Consider the following 18,689-nt stretch of genomic DNA (forward strand, 5'->3'; position numbering starts at 1 on the left):
CATTTTCTGGAAGGAATTATTCCCAGCAGTGAAAGGTACTAGATGGATGAGAATCTCAATGGAATTCCTCTTCTTCTGCATAAGACTCACTATCTAGAACCTTGAAAGCCCAGGGATGCTGCATAAAAGTACCATGGCCTATGGAGGTGCATGAACTTTGAAATTAGGTGAGGGTGATTCTAAGTCCCAGCCCAGCAGTTTAGTAGTTGTGCAGTTTGGGACAAGTCTCTTGACTTGGAACATGTATATAAACCTTGTCCACAAGAAAAGGTAAAGTGATACTGATTGCACAAATGACAGCTATTCTTCATCCTTCCCTATAGCTATGCCTTTTGGAATGTGCTTTTTCAGCTACTCCCATCAACAGGTAAAGTGTGTTTCTCAAAACTTAAATCTGTCCATCTTTATTTGTTCTGGCCAATAGAAAGCTGTGAATATGACAATGTATCACCTTTGGGCCTAGGCTGAAAAGATCTTAAATGCTTATGCCTTTTCTTTTGGAATCCTGCCATTACCATGAGAAGAGGCCCACAGTGGAGGATGAGATACCACGGGGAGGAGGAGAATCAAGGTGACCCTGTTGACAGCCAGCTTACTCACAGAAACAGAGCTGCCTCCTCAACCAACAGCTGACCTCATATGCCTGAAGGATCCCAGATGAGACCAGAAGAATGGCCCAGCTGAGGTCAGCCTAAATGGCTTAGCAGCTCAAATGCAAGCTAAAACAAATTTTGGGTTTTTTTGTTTGTTTTTGTTTTTTTCTTTTTTTTTTTTTTTTGAGATGGAGTCTTGCTATGTCACCCAGGCTGGAATGCAGTGACATAATCTCGGCTCACTGCAATCTCAACCTCCCAGGTTCAAGCAATTCTCCTGCCTTAGCCTCCTGAGTATCTGGGGCTACAGGTGCATGCCACCACATCTGGCTAATTTTTTGTATTTTTAGTACAGATGGGTTTTCACCATATTAGCCAGGATTGTCTCGATCTCCTGATCTTGTGATCCACCTTGGCCTCCCGTGGTGCTGTTATTGGAGGTGTGAACCATCATGGGCCTTGGGTTTTTTGTTTTTTTTAATTAGTTTTTTTTTTTTTTTTTGAGATGCAGTTTCGTTCTTGTTGCCCAGGTTTGAGTACAATGGCGTGGTCTCGGCTCACTGAAACCTCCACCTCCTGGGTTCAAGAGATTCTCCTGCCTCAGCCTCCCAAGTAGCTGGGATTACAGGCACCCGCCACCACGCCCAGCTAATTTTGTTTTTTGTATTTTTAGTAGAGACAGGGTTTCACTATGTTGGCCAGGCTGGTCTCGAACTCCTGATCTCAGGTGATCCGCCAGCCTCAGCCCCCTCAAAGTGCTGGGATTACAGGGGTGAGCCACCACACCCAGCCTTGGGGTGTTTTTTGTTTTTTGTTTTTCTTTTAAATGTAGGGATAGTTAACTAAAACATACCCTCATTAGAGATAGGATGCCAGGATTCAAGAATAGGTTGATTACAAGTTCCCTGACAAACAGCACATTACATGTACTGATTTTCTATATCACTTATTTATGCGGTGGTGTGTGCCTGTGGTCCCAGCTACTTAAGAGGCTGAGGTGGGAGGATCGTTTGAACTTGGAAGGTTGAGGCTGCAGTGAGCCATGATTGTGCCAGGGCACTCCAGCCTGAGTGACAGAGTGAGCCCTGCCTCAAAAAAGAAAGAAAGAAAAGGAAGGAAGGAAAGAAGGAAGGAAGCAAAGGAAAAAGGAAGGAAGGAAGGAAGGAAGGAAGGAAGGAAGGGAAGGCAGAAGGAAGGGAAGGGAGGGGAGGGAGGGAGGGAGAGGAGGGAGGGAGGAGGGAGGGGAAGGAGGGAGGGAGGGGGGGAGGGAGGAAGAGAGGAAGGAAAGAAAGGAAAGAAATTTGTCTTTATTCCCTCCACATCTAAACTCTGAAGATCAGGGCTGTGGACACATCTGAAGACATGGGGTTTCATCTTCCTGAAGCTTCACTATTATTTTTTTACTGTCTGGTTTCTAGAAGGAGGATGCCCCACTCCACTCTCAAGCAGCAGGTGGGTAGCAGTTGTCTACCTGTGGACACTTTCTGCTTGCGAGCCCCCTGCTCTCTCTCAGGGCACCACCTCTCTCACCTATCAGTCTGATGGGAGATGCTGGTAGGAAGGGGGTGTTCCTTTGCCTCTGGCAGAAAAGGAGAGAGTTCAGGCCTTCACTTTCCCTGAAGTCAGGGGAGCCAACGCTCTCAGAACTCCACTTCAATGTGGCAGCCGCTGACCATGTAGGGCACCTGGAATGTGGCTGGTCTTAAGTGAGATGTGCTGGAAGCTTAAAATACAGAGTGAATTTCTAAGATTTCCTACCAAAGGCCCCCTTCGGTGGCTCATGCCTGTAATCCCAGCACTTTGGGATGTCAAGGCAGGAGCTTCCCTTGAAGCAGGAGTTGGAGACCAGCCTGGGCAAGACGGTGACACTTCGTCTCTATAAAAATAAAAATATTAGCTGGTCATGGTGGTGCACACCTGTAGTCCCAGCTACTCAAGAGGCTGGAGAGGGAGGAACACTTGAACTCAGGAGTCCCAGGTTGCAGTAAGCTATGCTCACCTCACTGCACTACAACCTGGGCAACAAGAGAGAGACTCTGTCTCTATTTTTAAAATGAATAATAATAAAAATTTTATATAGATCACAAATCAAAAAGATATTTTGGATATATTGAGTAAAATCAATGATTGCAGTCAATTTCACCTTTTTGTTTTGTTTTTTGAGATGGATTCTCGCTTTGTTGCCCAGGCGGGAGTGCAATGGTGGGATGTTGGCTCACTGCAACCTCCACCTCCGGGGTTCAAGTGATTCTACTGCCTCAGCCTCCCGAGTAGCTGGGATTACAGGAGCCTGCTACCACACCGGGCTAATTTTTGTATTTCTAGTAGAGACGGGGTTTCACCACGTTGGTCAGGCTGGTCGCGAACTCCTGACCTCAGGTCATCTACCTGCCTTAGCCTCCCAAAGTGCTGAAATTACAGTCGTGAGCGACCGTGCCCAGCCTGTTTCCTTTTTCTTTAAGCAGCCACTAGAAAAATTTAAATGACACACACGGCTCACATTTTTTTTTCTTTCTATTGGAAATGGCTGCCTTAAAGGACTGCCTCTCTTGTCAAAGCTCAGGCTGCCGCCTCAAAAAACCAAAGATCAGAAAGAACTCAGGAAGTGCAGGAGGCCAACAGCGGAACACTAGAAAGGCACAACCAAGTTCTGCTTAAATGCAGACGTTCCCCTGGAGGGGCCACGTGCCAGCACCGCAAGGAAGCCCGGCAGCAAATGGCTGAGCCAGTCAAACACTGGTCCTTCAGGCCTCGCGTCCCAGGCGGGAACACAGCTTCTGTCTATCAGGGCCCTGCAGGGCGGGGTCCGGAGCCCTATCCAATCAGAGGCGCTTGTGTGGAACTGTCCAATCAGGTACCAGCCTCGGAGGAAGGGGCGGCCTTCCAAGATCGGCTGGGTCTTTGTTTCCGGACCCGCGGAGCTCTGCGTTAGGTGTCAGTTGCTGCGTTAGGTGTCCGTTTCTCTGTTCGGTTTTCTCTGCGACGCTCCAAGTGCCTCCGCCGTTGCCTCCGTGGCCCTGGGACCTGCAGGTAACTGGAAGGTCCATTGGGAAGATGTCGGGACACCACAGAAGACAAGAACCGGTGAGTGTGCAGGAAGACTGTGCTGAGGGGCAGGCCTTTGGTCGGAACCAGGTCTGGGGGAACCCGGGCCTTCTCGCTGGCCGCTGCAGGGACCCGGATTTGATTTCTCCGCTGGCGCAGCTCGGCTCTCAGTCTCCTCCAGCGCAGGGTGGGGTTGGGCGGCAGCCAGGAGCCTGGGCATCCGGTCTCTACCCGTCCCTGGTCGGTGACTTCGGTTCGTCTCGGCTCAGGCCCTCCCGGGACAGCTCCACGCCCGCATTCCCGCATTTCCCCAGGTTGTGCGGGGACCTCGGGGGGATCTTCAGGGGAGAATCCCGCCTCGGGGTGCCGTGTTCCTGGGTGGGAGGAGCTGTGGTCCGTAGGGTTCTCAGTCCCTCCTTGTTCCTGTGGAAAAAATAAACAGGGACGGGCGCGGTGGCTCACGCCTGTAAACTTAGCATTTTGGGAGGCCGAGGCGGGCCGATCACCTTAGGTCGGGAGTTCGAGACCAGCCTGACCAACAAGGAGAAACCCCCGTCTCTACTAAAAATGCAAAATTAGCCGGGCGTGGTGGCGCGCGTCTGTAATCCCAGCTGCTCGGGAGGCTGAGGCAGAAGAATCTCTTGAACCTGGGACGCAGAGGTTGCTGTGAGCCGAGATCACGCCATTGCACTCCAGCCTGGGCAACCAGAGCGAAACTCTGTCTCAAAAAAAAAAAAAAAAAGTGAATTCTATTTTTGTTGTGTGTAATGCTATCTATACACATAGATAGCATTACACACTATGAGGTGTATTAGGTGTAATTGTTTTATAGTGCTTTCAAGTCTTCTGTTCCCTTGTTTATATTTGTTTTTGCTTTGTTATTCATTACTGAAAGTAGAGTATTGAAGTATCCTGCTATTATTATATTGCTGTCTATTTCTTCAATTCTGTCAGTGTTTGCTTTATATATGAGGGAACCCTGATTTTTATTTGTTTACCTATGTACGTCTGTATGTTTCATAGGTTCCCAGTGAATGAAACCTTTTATTATTATTTAATGTTCTTTGTCTCTTCTGACAGTTTTGACGTAAGGTATATTTTATTACAAACAGTAATTTTTTACTTAAAAGGTATTTTGCCTAATATAATTGTGACCTCTCCTGCTCTCGTTTGGTTCATATTTGCCTGTAATATCTTTTCCATCCTGCAACTATGGACAGTTACGGCTAATCCTAGAAGTTTGTCCTCCCTTCTTTTAACATCTTGGATGAATCTGGGTCACACTAATTGCTACGTGAAGATGGATGTTGAATTGTGGAGAATTTGACAGCAGTATCGAGGTGAGGAGGAGAAGATAGAAAGGAGTCTAGCAACTTAAAGATCTCACAGCATTCTCCATGAGGTGACCTTTTTTCCTGTTGGTGGCTCAGTTTCCTTAGGCCATAAAAAAGAAGATACTGAGGCCTGTGACAGCCTGTGACAGTGTCATCAAGTTGTATCTGAACTTATTGAACTGTTTCCCCCCTTCTTTATTCATAGTTTGCTTTTCATGTGCATAGGTTGACTCATTTGTTTCCTGTTAGCATTTGAAGCACCATATGGCCACCATAAGTCCTGACAAAATGACTTCTAATGAGAAGGGGGAAGGTTCATGTCCCACCTTCCTATGAAATTTTGGCCTATTCACAAATATACCCCCACATAAGAGAAGTAATTATGTTCTGTAAATAAGAGGTTGCTAAAAACCTTTAGCATGGTGTTTTGTGACTTAGAAGTTTTAAGTAGTCGTTCTTATATCTAAGCATGTATTAATTTTGGTAAGAACATTACTATATATTTCTGATGTCACTTTTACTGTTAAGAGCTGCCAGGCATCTGGCAGCCTGACACTTCAGGATTTGAGGGAATCAGATCATCTGAATATAATATAAATTAGAGACTAGTACTTGTATTGCCTGATTAAAAACAAACTAACCTCTGTTTCACTATTGAAGTTAGAGTACTTTATAATGAATACAAAAAAAGTATATTAAATATCCAGTAGAGCATGTTAAAGTGAAAAAAATAGTATTTTTTTACTTAAAAGGTATTTTGCCTAATATAATTGTGACCTCTCCTACTCTGGTTTGATTCATATTTGCATGTAACGTCTTCCATCCTGCCACTTTGTCTATTTTTGGTATTGGATCTACTGTGTTTGTCTTATAGACAGGATATAGTTTCCTCGAGTTTTTATTTTTTAATCTCTATTTAATGTATGTCCTTTGATAGGAAAGTTTAGTCCATGAATATTTAAATAATTTCCTGAAAGGGAAGTCCTTACCATTGCCATTTTCTTAATTCTTTTATTTAATTTTTGTACCCAGTTTGTCCCTCTTCTCTTTATGTCTTTGCATCTTGTTCATCTTTGTAGTGACATGCTTTGACTCCTTTCTTGTTTTATATCTGAGTACTTTATTCATGGTTGCCATGGGGATTATCTTAACCCTTTTTTTTTTTTTTTTTTTTGAGTCAGAGTTTTGCTCTTGTTGCCCAGGCTGAAGTGCAATGGCGTGATCTTGGCTCACTGCAACCTCTGCCTCCCAGGTTCAGGCGATTCTCCTGCCTCAGCCTCCCCAGTAACTGGGGTTACAGGCATGCACAACCATGCCTGGCTAATTTTGTATTTTTAGTATAGATGGCTTTCTCCATGTTGGTCAGGCTGGTCTTGAACTCCCGAGCTCAGGCCATCTGCCCACTTCGGCCTCCCAGAGTGGTGGAATTACAGGCGTGAGCCACCGTGCCCGGCTATGTTAAACTTCTTAATATTATAGCAGTGCATCTTAAGCTGATAACACCTTAACTTCAGTTATATACAAATACTTTTTCTCATTATTTTCTACCCTCAACTTTGTTATTATCACTAATTATAACTTCCTATTTTATGTTTACATTAACATGTTTATTTTGATTTTTGTGCTTTTGACTTACTTTTCGAGCATAATTAAAAGTGTTTTCTGCAGTTTTGTTGTTATTCTATAAAATTTTATTGTTGTGTATGTGCCTTTCTTTCCTGAGTCTTACCTATTTTTATCTGATTTTGTGTTGTTTTCTAGCATCATTTCATTTTCAATGGAAGAGACTCCCTTTAGCATTTCTTGTAGGGCAGGTCTATTGGTGATATACTTTTCAACCTTTGTTAGCCTTAGAAAATCTGTATTTTTCCCTCATTTGGAGGACAGTATTGATGGTTATAGTATTCTTGCTTGGAAGTTTTTCTTCTTTCAGCTCTTTGATTTATATTATCCAACTCTTTTCTAGCCTGTGAGGATTCTATTCAGAAATCTACAGGTAATCTTACTGAAGCACTCTTACAGATAATTTATCCCTTTTCTCTTGCTTCTTTCAATATTCTCTCCTTGTTTATGGCTTTTGAAATTTGGCTTATGTTTCTCATAGTGGGTTTCTTTGTGTTTAATTCTAGTTGGAGTTTTTTGAGTTTGTTAAGCTTTAAGGTCTTTTTCCTTTCTTAAGTTTGATAATTTCTCAATCATTATTTTTGTATTCTGCAGCTCTACAGTTTGTTTGCCTTATAGTTTCTATCTTTGTTAATCATTTCATTGTCCTGATTTTATTTTGTTGTCTATGTTGTCATTTACTCATCAAGTGCCATTAAGATGGTTATTTTAAATTTTTTCAGGCAATTTATATAAATATATGTATGTATGTGTGTGTATATATATATTATATATATATTTTTGAGACAGAGTCTCACTGCTATCACCCAGGCTGGAGTTCAGTGGCATGATCACGGCTCACTGTAGCCTCAATCTCCCAGTCTCAACTGTTTCTCCTACCACAGACTCCTGAGTAGCTGGGACTACAGGCATGCCCCAAATGCCTAGCTAAGTTTTTGTATTTTTAGTAGAGACAGGATTTTGCCATTTTGCCCAGGCTGGTCTCAAATTCCCAGGATTCAAGGGATGTGCCTGACTTGGCCTCCCAGTGTTGGACTTCAGGTATGAACCACCCACAGCACCCAGCCACATCAGGTCAGGTTTGATTTCTGAATGTTTGTTTTCTTTTATTGATTGGGTCGTGTTACCCTGATGCTTTGTATACATTGTAATCTTTGGTTGAGATGTAGGCATGTCCAAAAAAAATAAACCCAACACTTTTTGCAGTGTTATTAGTGTCCAGTCTTGTAAATTGACACCAGTTTTCTTTTTTTAAATTTTTGTAGTTATATAGTAGGTGTATATATATTTATGGAGTATTTGACACATTTTGATACAGGCATAGTTTGTGTAATAATCACATCAGGGTAAATGTGGTATCTGTGACCACAAAGATTCTTTGTGTTACACACAATCCAGTTATACTCTTTATTTTAAAATGTACAATTAAATAATTATTGATTATGCTCACCCTGTTATATTATCAAATACTGTATCTTATTTTTTTCTACTTGTTGTATCCATTACCCATCCCCACTCCCCTGACACACACTCCCAGTACCCTTCCCAGTCTCTAGTAACTATCATTTTACTCTCTATGTTCGTAAGTTCAATTTTTTTAATTTTTAGCTCCCACAAATAAGTGAGAACATATGATGTTTGTCTTTCTGTACCTGCCTTATTTCACCGAACATGATGACCTCCAGTTCCATCTGTGCTGCTGGAAATTACAGGATCTCATTCTTTCTTATGACTAAATAGTACCCCATTGTATATGTGTGCCACATTCTGTTTATCCATCTGTTTCTTGATGGACACATAGGTTGCTTCCAAATCTTTGCTATTTTGTGTAGTGCTGTAATAAACATGAGAGTGCAGATATCTCTTTGATATAATAATTTCCTTTTTGGGGGGGTGGTATATATCTAGCAGTGGGATTTTTAGTTTTTTGAAGAACTTGCAAACTGTTCTCCATAGGGGTTGTATTAATTTACATTCCCACTAACAGTGTACAGGAGTTCCCTCTTCTTCACTTGCTTGTCAGCATTTGTTATTGCCTGTCTTTTGGATGAAAGCTATTGTAACTGGGGTGAGATGGTATCTCTTTGTAGTTTTGATTTGCATTTCTCTTGTGGTCGATGATACTGAGTACCTTTTTATATACGTGTTTGCTATTTGTATGTCTTCTTTGGAGAAATAGCCATTCAGATGTTTGGCCCATTTTTTAATTGGATTATTAGATTTCCCTATAGAGTTGTTTGAGCTCCTTATATATTCTGGTTATTAATTCCTTATCAGATGGATAGTTTGCAAAGACTTCCCATTCCGTGGATTGTCTTTTCACTTTGATTGTTTCTTTTGCTGTGCAGAAGCTTTTTAACTTGATGTGATCTCATTTGTCCATTTTTACTTTGGTTGCCTCTGCTTATTGGGTATTGTTCAAGAAATCTTTGCCCAGTCCAGTGTCCTAGAGAGTTTCTGCAAGCTTTTCATGTAGTAGGTTTATAGTTTGAAGACTTAGATTTAAGTCTTTATGATTGAATACGGCAAGAGACGGGGGTCTAGTTTCATTCTTCTGCATGTGGATGTCCAGTTTTCATAGCACCACTTATTGAAGAGGCTGTCCTTTCTCCAGTGTATATTGTTGACACCTTTATTGAAAATGAGTTTTCTGTAGGTGCATGGATTTGTTTCTGGGTTCTCTATTCTACTCCACTCTTCTGTGTGTCTGTTTTTATGCCAGTACCATGCTGTTTTGGTTACCATAGCTCTGTAGTATAATTTGAGGTCGGGTAATGTGATTCTTCCAGTTATTTTGCTTAGGAAATCTTCATCTATTCTGAGTTTTTTTGTGGTTCCATATATAGTTTAGGATTATATTTTCTTTCTTTCTTTTTTTTTCTTTGAGATGGAGTTTCGCTCTTGTTGCCTAGGCTGGAGAGCAATGGCACCATCTCAGCTCAGTGCAACCTCTGCCTCCCGGGTTTAAGTGATTCTTCCGCCTCAGCCTCCCGAGAAGGTGGGATTACAGGCATGCGCCACCACACCGGGCTAATTTTGTATTTTTAGTAGAGACTGGGTTTCTCCGTGTTGGTCAGGCTAGTCTCAAACTCCCAATCTCAGGTGATCCACCCACCTCAGCCTCCTGAAGTGCTGAGATTACAGGCATTAGCCACCATGCCTGGCTTATATTTTCTATTTCTGTGAAGAATAGCATTGATATCTTGATAGAGACTGCATTGAATCCATAGTTTTGGGTGTAATATGTACATTTTAACAATACTGATTCTTCCAATATGTAAACATGAAATCTCCATTTTTTTTGTGTGTCTTCTTCAAATTGCTCGTATCAGTTTTTTTTGTTGTTGTTGTTTGTTTGTTTTTCTTGAGACGGAGTCTCTATTGCCAGGCTGGAGTGCAGTGGCGTGATCTCAGCTCACTGCAATCTCTGCCTCCCGGGTTCAAGGGATTCTCCTACCTCAGCCTCCCAGGTAGCTGGGATTATAGGAACACACCACCACACCCAGCTAATTTTTTTGTATTTTTAGTAGAGACGGGGTTTCACCATGTTGGCCAGGATGGTCTCAATCTTCTGACCTTGTGATCTGCACACCTCGGCCTCCCAAGGTGTTGGCATGAGCCACCACGCCCAGTCTGCTTATATCAATATTTTATATTTTCATTGCAGAAGTCTTTCACTTGGTTAATTTCTGGGTATTTTATTTTATTTGAAACTGTTGTAACTGGGATTACTTTCTTGATTTTTCAGATTGTGTGCTGTTGGCATATAGAAATGCTACAAATATTTGTAGGTTGATTTAGTATCCTGCAATTTTACTGAATTTGTTCATCAGTCCTAATAGATTTTTGGTGGAGTTGTTAGGATTTTTCCAAATATAAGATTATATCATCGGCAAACAAGGATAATTTGACTTCCTTTCCAATTTGGATGCCCTTTATTTCTTTCTCTTGTCTGAATGCTCTAGCGAAAACTTCCAGTACTATGCTGAATAACAGTAGTGGGAGTGGGCATCCTTGTTGTGTTCCAGATCTTAGAGGAAAGGCTTTCAGTGTTTCTTCATTCAGTATGATACTAGCTGTGGGTTTGTCACATACAGCTGTTATTGAGCTGAGGTATATTCTTTGTATCCCCAGTTTTTTGAGGGTTTGTATCATGAAGTGATGTTAAATTCCATCGAATGTTTTTTTCAGCATCAATTTAAATGATCATATGGTTCTTGTCCTTCATTCAGCTGATATTGATTACACATTGATTGATTTGTATGTTTTGAACCATCCTTGAGTCCCAGGGATAAGTCTCACTTGGTCACGATGAGTGATCTTTTAAATCTAATTTTGTATTTGGTTTGCTAGTATTTTGTGGAGTTTAGCATCAATGTTCATCAGGGATATTGGCCTGTAGTTGTCTTTTTTTGTTGTGTTTTTGTCTACTTTTGGTATCAGGGTAAGATGGCCCTTATAGAATGAGTTTGGAAGTATTCCCTCCTCCTCTATTTTTCAGAATAGTTTGAGTAGGATTGGTATAAATTCTTCTTTAAATGGCTGGTAAAATTCAGCAGTAAAGCTATGGGGTCCAAGATTTTCCCCTGCTGGGAGACTTTTTATTACAGCTTCCATCTCATCATTTGTTATTGGTCTATTCCAGTTTTGGATTTCTTCATGGTTCAATCTTGGTAGGTTATATATATCAAGGAATTTGTTCATTTCTTCTAGATTTCCTAGCTTTATTGGACTGTAGTTGCTCATAGTAACCTCTAATGATTCTTTGAATGTCTGTGGTATCAGTGATAATGCCTCCTTTTTCATCTTTCTTTTTATTCATTTAGATTTTCTCTTCTTCTTATTTACTCTGGCTGAACATTTTTCAATTTTCTTTATATTTTCGAGAAACCAACTTCTGTTTTATTGACTTTTTGTGTTTGCTTTATTTCAATTTCATTTATTGCTGCTCTGGCTGTTGTTATTTCTTTTCTTCTACTAACTCTGTGTCTGGTTTGCTCTTGCTTTTCAGTTTGTTGTTTGTTTGTTTGTTTTTAAGATGGAGTTTTGCTCTATCACCCAGGCAATGACGCAATCTTGGCTCACTGCAACCTCCACCTCAAGCAATTCTCCTGCTTCAGCCTCCCGAACAGCTGGGATTAGAGGCACACACCACTACACCCAGCTAATTCTTGCATTTTTTGTAGAGACAGGGTTTCACCATGTTGCCCAGGCTGGTCTTGAACTCCTGACCTCAGGTGATCCACCCACCTCGGCTTCCCGAAGTGCGGGGATTACAGGCATGAGCCACCGCACCCAGCCGCTTTTTAGTTTTTAAGGTATGGCATCATGTTATTTATTTGAAGTTTTTCTGTTTTTTTGATGTAGGAGCTCATAGGTATAAACTTCCCTCTTAGTACTGCTCTCACTGTATCTCGTTTGTTTGATATGTTGTGTTTCCATTATCATTTGTTTCAAGAACGTTTTAAACTTCCTTCTTAATTTCTTCATTGGCCCACTGTTGAAGTTAGTTTCTTTCTTTCTTTTTTTTTTTTTTTCCCAGGCAGAGTCTCAATCTGTTCCCCAGGCTGGAGTGCAGTGGCACAATCTCAGCTCACTGCAACATCTGTCTCCTGGGTTAAAGCGATTCTCCTTTTGCAGCCTCCCGAGTAGTTGGGACTGCAGGCATCTGCCACCACACCCAGCCAATTTTTGTATTTTTGGTACAGAGGAAATTTCACCATGTTGGCCAGGCTGGTCTTGAACTCCTGACCTCGAGTGATTTGCCCGCCTCAGCCTCTCCAAGTGCTGGGATTACACGTGTGAGCAACTGCACCCAGTGAATTCTGTCTTGCAATCTATTTTGTCTGATATAAATATCAGTCTATTTTGGTTTCCATTTGCACAGAATGCCTTTTTCCATCCCTTAATTTTCAAATCATGTGTGTCTTTACAGGTGAAGTGTGTTTCTTGTAGGCGACAATTGGGCCTTGTTTTTCTTTTTCAGTTCAGTCACTATGTCCTTTGATTGGAGAGTTTAGTCCCTTTACAGTCAAAGTTATTGATAGGTAAGGACTTGTTCCTGCATTTTATTTGTTTTCTAGTTTGCGGTCTTTCTTCCTTAATTCCCTCCTTCCTGTCTTCCTTTTAGTGAAGGTGATTTTCTCTAGTGGTATGTTTTAATTTCTTGCTTTTTATTTTTTGCGTATCTGTTGTATGTTTTCACATAAAAGGTTACCATGAGGCTTGCAAACAGTATCTTTTAACTCATTATTTTAAACTGTTGAAAACACTGATTGCATAAACAAGCAAAAAGAAAAGTAATAAAGTCACTACATTTTAACTTTATTCCTCTGCTTTTTAACTTTTTGTTTCTATTATATCTAATTGTACTATGTCTTGAAAAGTTATCGTTATTATTTTTGATCAGTTCATCCTATCATCTTTTGTTTTCTCTTTCATTTTGCTTTGCTTTCCTGCCCTGCCCTTGCCCTTGCCCTTTCCTCACTGCAACCTCTGCCTCCCAGGTTAAAGCAATTCTCCTGCCTTAGCCTCCTGAGTAGCTGGGACTACAGGCACACACCACCACGCCCAGCTAATTTTTGTATTTTTAGTGGAGACTGAGTTTCACCATGTTGGCTAGGATGGTCTCCATCTCTTGACCTCGTGATCTGCCCACCTCGGCCTCCTAAAGTGCTGGGATTATAGGCATGAGTCACCGCGCCCAGCCCCCTTCAGCACTTTAAATATGCTGTGCCACTCTCTCGTGGCCTGTAGGGTTTCCACTGAAAAGTCTGCTGGCAGACATATTAGAGCTCCATTGTATGTTGTTTCTTTTCTCTTGCTGCTTTTAGGATCTTTTCTTTATCTTTGACCTTTGCGTGTGTGATTATTAAATGCCTTGAGGTTGGATACTGATATATTTTTCTAGGTTTGGGGCATTACCTGGTATTATCCCTTTGATACCCCATCCCTGTCTCTGCCTCCTCTTTAAGGTTAATAACTCTTAGATTTGCCCTTTTGAGGCTGCTTTCTAGATCTTGTAGGTATGCTTAATTTCCTTTTTTGTTTTCTTGTCTTCTCTGACTGTATTTTCAAATGGACTGTCTTCAAGCTCACTAATTATTTCTTCTGCTTTATCAATTCTCCTATTAAGAGACTGAGGCATTCTTCTGTATGTCGGTTGCATTTTTCAAGTCCAGAATTTCTCCCTGATTCTTATTATTTCAATTTCTTTCTGAAATTTATCTGATAGAATTCTGAATTCTTTCTGTGTGTGTTATCTTGAATTTCTTTAAGTTTCCTCAAAACAGCTATTTTAAACTATCTGAAAGGTCACATAGCTCTGTTTCTCTGGGATTGATCTCTGATGCTTTTTTAAGTTCATTTGGTGAAGTCATGTTTTTCTGGACAGTCTTATGGATGTTCATTTGTATCTGGACATTGAAAAGAATGGGCATTTATTGTAGTCTTCTCAGTTTATGCTTGCTGGTACCCATCTTCCTTAGGAAGATTTTCCAGGTATTTGAAAGGACTTGGGTGTTGTGATCTGCTTTTGGTCACTGCAGGTATATCTGCGTGGTTGGGCACTCCAAGCCTAGTAACACTGTATTTTTGGCAGACTCATAGAGGCATGGTAGTCTTGGATAAGATCTGGAAGGATGCTCTGGATCATCAGGCAGAGACTTTCGTTGTCTTCCATTATTTTTCACAAACAAATGGGAGTCCTTCTCTCTCTCTGTGCTGAGCTTCCTGGAGCTATTGGATGGGTAACACAAGGACCCCTGGGACCCCCACCACTGGGACTATGCTGGGTCAGATCTAAAGCCAGAACAGCACTGGGTCTCACCCAAGGACTGCTGTAACCACTACCTGGCTACTGCCTGTGTTCATTCAAGGCCCTAGGGTCATACAGTCCACAGGTGGTGAAGCCAGCCAAGCTTGTATCCTTCACTTCAGGGCAGCAAGTTCCCCTAGGTCCCGATTTAGTCCAGACATGCCTTCTGGGAACCAAGGCCTAGAGTTGGAAACTTTAGAAATCTACTTGGTGCTGTATTCTGCTGTGGCTGAACTGGCATCCAAACCCCAAGACAATGTCCTTCCCACTCTTCCCTCCCCTTTCCACAGGCAGAAGAGTCTCTCATGTTCAGCACTCTCACAGGCCCAGGGGAATACTGCCAGACTACCTCCAATGTTCACGTAAAGCCCAAGGGCTCCTCAGTCAGCTTGTGGTGAATGCTGCTGGGCCTGGAACTTACCTTCAGAGTGGTGGGCTCCTGTTTACCTAGGGCAGGTCCAGAAATGCCAGTGATGGGACCCCAAAAGCCTGCTAGGTGCTCTACCCCACTGTGGTTAAACTGGTACCTAAGCTGCAAGACCAAGTCCTTTTAACCCTTCTGCCTCTCTGAAGCAGGAATCTCTGCTAGTAGCCACCCTAGCTGGGAATGTGCTGGGTCACACCTGAGCCAGCTCATCTCAGCATTTCACCCAATCCCCATGGCATGTACTAATGGTTACTGCTACTGATTATTCAGGGCCCAAGAGCTCTTTAGTCACCAGGTGGAGAATCCTGCCAGGACTGGGTCTTTCCATTCAAGGGAGTGGGATTTCTTCTGGCCCTGGTTGTGTCTAGAAATGTCATCCAGGATCCAGGACCTGGAATGGGGACCTCACGACTCTGCCTGGTGCCCTATCCTACGGTGGCTGAGCTCGTATCCATGTTGCAAGACAAAGTTCTTTTTCTCTCTATTCTCAAGTGGAAGGAAGTGGTCTCTTTCTGAGTGGTGAGCTGCACTGTCTGGGGTTAGGGGAGGGGTAGCACAAGTACTCCCTTAGCTGGTGTCTCATAGGTCACATGATCCCATGTTTACTGGCTCTGAGCCCAGCACAGCGCCAGGACTTGCCTAGTAGTTGCCGTCCTTATGGCCTGGACTTACTCACAGGTTTATTTAGGACCCCAGAACACATTATCCCTTGGTAGCAAGACTTGCTGAAACCAGTTTCTTTTTTTTTTTTTTTTTTTTTTTGAGACGTACTTTTGCTCTTGGAGTGCAGTAGCACGGTCTCAGCTCACTACAACCTCCGCCTTCCGGGTTCCAGTGATTGTCCTGCCTCAGCCTCCTGAGTAGCTAGGATTACAGGCACAGGCCACCACACCCGGCTAATTTTTTTGTATTTTTAGTAGAGACGGGGTTTCACCTCGTTCACCAGGCTGGTCTTGAACTCCTGACCTTGTGATCCGCCCACCTCGGCCTCCCAAAGTTCCGGGATTACAGGCGTGAGCCACCATGCCCAGCCTTGAAACTCCAGTTTCAACCAGTGGGATGGGTACTCTTAACTCTGGCTAGGGCTCCTCTAAATGCTTCCTCTGTGGACGTCGGCTCAGTTCTTCCTGGTATTGGCAGCACTGATTTCCAATGCAGAGTTCCACAATGACTGCACTCTTCTTATCCTAGGTGCACAGATTCGTGCCATATGGCCACTGCCAGTTGGTGGGGGTAGGATAATGTCAGCAATTCAATCTGTCATTCCTACCCTCTTCAATGTTTCTGTCATATGAAATTAAAACCAGGTGCTATGATTGCTCAACTGATTTTTGGTTTTTGTTTTTGTTTTTTTTTTGAGATGGAGTCTCGTTCTGTTGCCCAGGCCAGAGTGCAGCAGCATAATCTCAGTTCACTGAAACCTCTGCCTCTCAGGTTCAAGCAATTCTCCTGCCTCAGCCTCCTGAGTAGCTGGGACTACAGGTGCACACCACCACATCCGGCTAATTTTTTTGTATGTTTAGTAGAGATAACAGTTCACCATATTGGCCAGGCTAGTCTCGAACTCCTGACCTTGTGATCTACCTGCCTCAGCATCCCAAAGTGCTGGGATTACAGGTGTGAGTCACCGCACCTGGCTTGATTTTTGGTTCTTATGAAGATGCTCTGGAACCAAGGCCTAAAGTTGGAAACGTTAGAAATCTATTTGTTTGGGAAAAATAATGGAAGACAACAAGAGTCTCTGCCTGATGATCCAGAGCATCCTTCCAGATCTTATCCAAAACTACCATGCCTCTATGAGTCTGCCAAATTATTGAATTTGGTGTAACTGTAGGGAGGTCAGTCAGTGGAGGCATCGAGTCAGCCATCTTCCTCTGCCTGCTTCCCTGACACCAGTTTTCTGGGCTAGATATTTTCGGGTCATCTCAAACCTGTTCTCAGGATGCATGTTGTCTGGAATTCTGTGTGTGTGTGTATATGTGTGTGTACGTGTCTTTCCAATTAAAGACTTTAGCCAAAGTTTATTCTTTAGAGTCTGTAGTCACTTGCTACACCTGTCGTCTGTCTGTGGTATTGCAGTCTCTCTGGTGCTGTAACAATCATTTATCTTTGGTCACAGTTGACCCAACCTGTCATTCAAAGTGTACCATCAGGCCTGGCAGGGTGGCTCATGCCTGTAATCCCAGTAATTTGGGAGGCCGAGGCAGGTGGATCACCTGAGGTCAGGAGTTCAAGACCAGCCTTGCCAACATGGTGAAACCTCATATCTACTAAAAATGCAAAATTGGCTGGGCTTGGTGGCAGGTGCATATAATCCCAGCTACTCAGGAGGCTGAGGCAGGAGAATCATTTGAACCTGGGCCAGGAGGCAGAGGTTGCAGTGAGCCAAGATCACACTACTGCACTCCAGCCTGGGCAACAGAGCAAGACTCTGTCTCAAAAAATTATAAAATTAAATTAAAAAGTGTACCATCATTCTCTTCAGCACTTTGTCCTGGGAGATAGAAACCAGTCTATGGACAACCCTCCAAAAGCCAAAAGTGTAAACCCATTCCACTATTCTCGTTTTCTTCCCAGGGAGAAGCCAGGAGTTGGGAGTTTGCTCTTAAAGGCACCATGTTGTTTTAGGGAAGAGGAAGGTCTGTGGTGGGTAAATGTAACAAACATTACTTCCTCTTCTGTGTAGTTCTTTTTTAGCATTGTCTACACCTGCAGTGCTACAAACTGTTTACTGGTTTTTAGAGTTCTCACATAAGCAATTTTGTCAGTATAGTTTTGTTCAGTTTGTCTGTGAAGGAATTAGGGCCCATTGTATCTTATTCTGCTCACTTGCTGGCGTGCTTGGTATCATTTTGCATATTAGATTTGTAAATATATTTACCTGAGTCTAGCAAGTGATATACTTTATTTTGTTTTGTTTTTCATTTCCTTAAGCTGTGTCTTCTCATGACACTCAAGACCTTTCGCCAGAGCAGGGCATGAAAGATTCATCTCAAGAAGTGTTACAGGGAAGAAATGAAAGCTCCGGCCTTGAGAATTCACAGTTAAGGAAAGATGGTGAAAGTCTGAGTGCATGTGAAGGACAGAAAAAATATAACAATGAACTTAGCCAATGTTCATCGGCTACCAACAAGAAAGACTTGAGATGAAATAAGCATGTAACAGTCTTTAGTAAATCATCAAACCTGAATGGACATAAGACAAAACATACTGGAGAGAAACCCTATAAATGTAAAGAATGTGGCAAAATCTTTAAACCTTGCTCAAATCTTCCTAAACATAGCAGAATTCATACTGGAGAGAAACCCAACAAATGTGGAGAATGTGACACAGCCTTTATCCAGTGCGCTAACCTTTATAAACATAAGAGAATTCATACCAGTGAGAAACCCTACAAAGGTGAAAAATGTGGCAAAGTGTTTAACCAGTGCTCAAATTTTACTGAGCATAAGAAAATTCACACTGGAGAGAAACCCTACAAGTATAAAGTATGTGGCAAAGCCATTACCCGGGGCTCAAACCTTACTGTACATGAGAGAATTCATACTGGGGAGAAACCCTACAAATGTAAAAACTGTAGCAAAGCCTTTACTTGGTGCTCTTACCTTACTGTACATGAGAGAACTCATACTGGAGAGAAACCCTACTGTTAGGGACAAGCTGCCCCAGGAAGCTGCTTGGTGCAGCTGACCCTTCCCCCAGATGTTTTACAGCTGCATTCCTAAACCCTTATCTAGGTGTAAGGGGGAATTGGAAGGACAGCCGAGAAAGGAATAAGGCCAGTAGACCCAAGTTCAGGCAAGTTGATTTATTGTCATTCCTGCTGGGCTGCCTCCTGACAAAAGCAAAGG

General features: G+C 42.5%; 1 pseudogene; it reads left to right on the plus strand.

The window, feature by feature from the left end:
* Positions 1-3,482: 3,482 nt before the first annotated feature.
* The window catches only part of LOC116274413, a 43,062-nt pseudogene continuing 27,855 nt past the window's right edge, over positions 3,483-18,689 (plus strand).

Source organism: Papio anubis, chromosome 4 (assembly GCF_008728515.1).
Source record: "Papio anubis isolate 15944 chromosome 4, Panubis1.0, whole genome shotgun sequence".
Taxonomy (NCBI): Eukaryota; Metazoa; Chordata; class Mammalia; order Primates; family Cercopithecidae; genus Papio; species Papio anubis.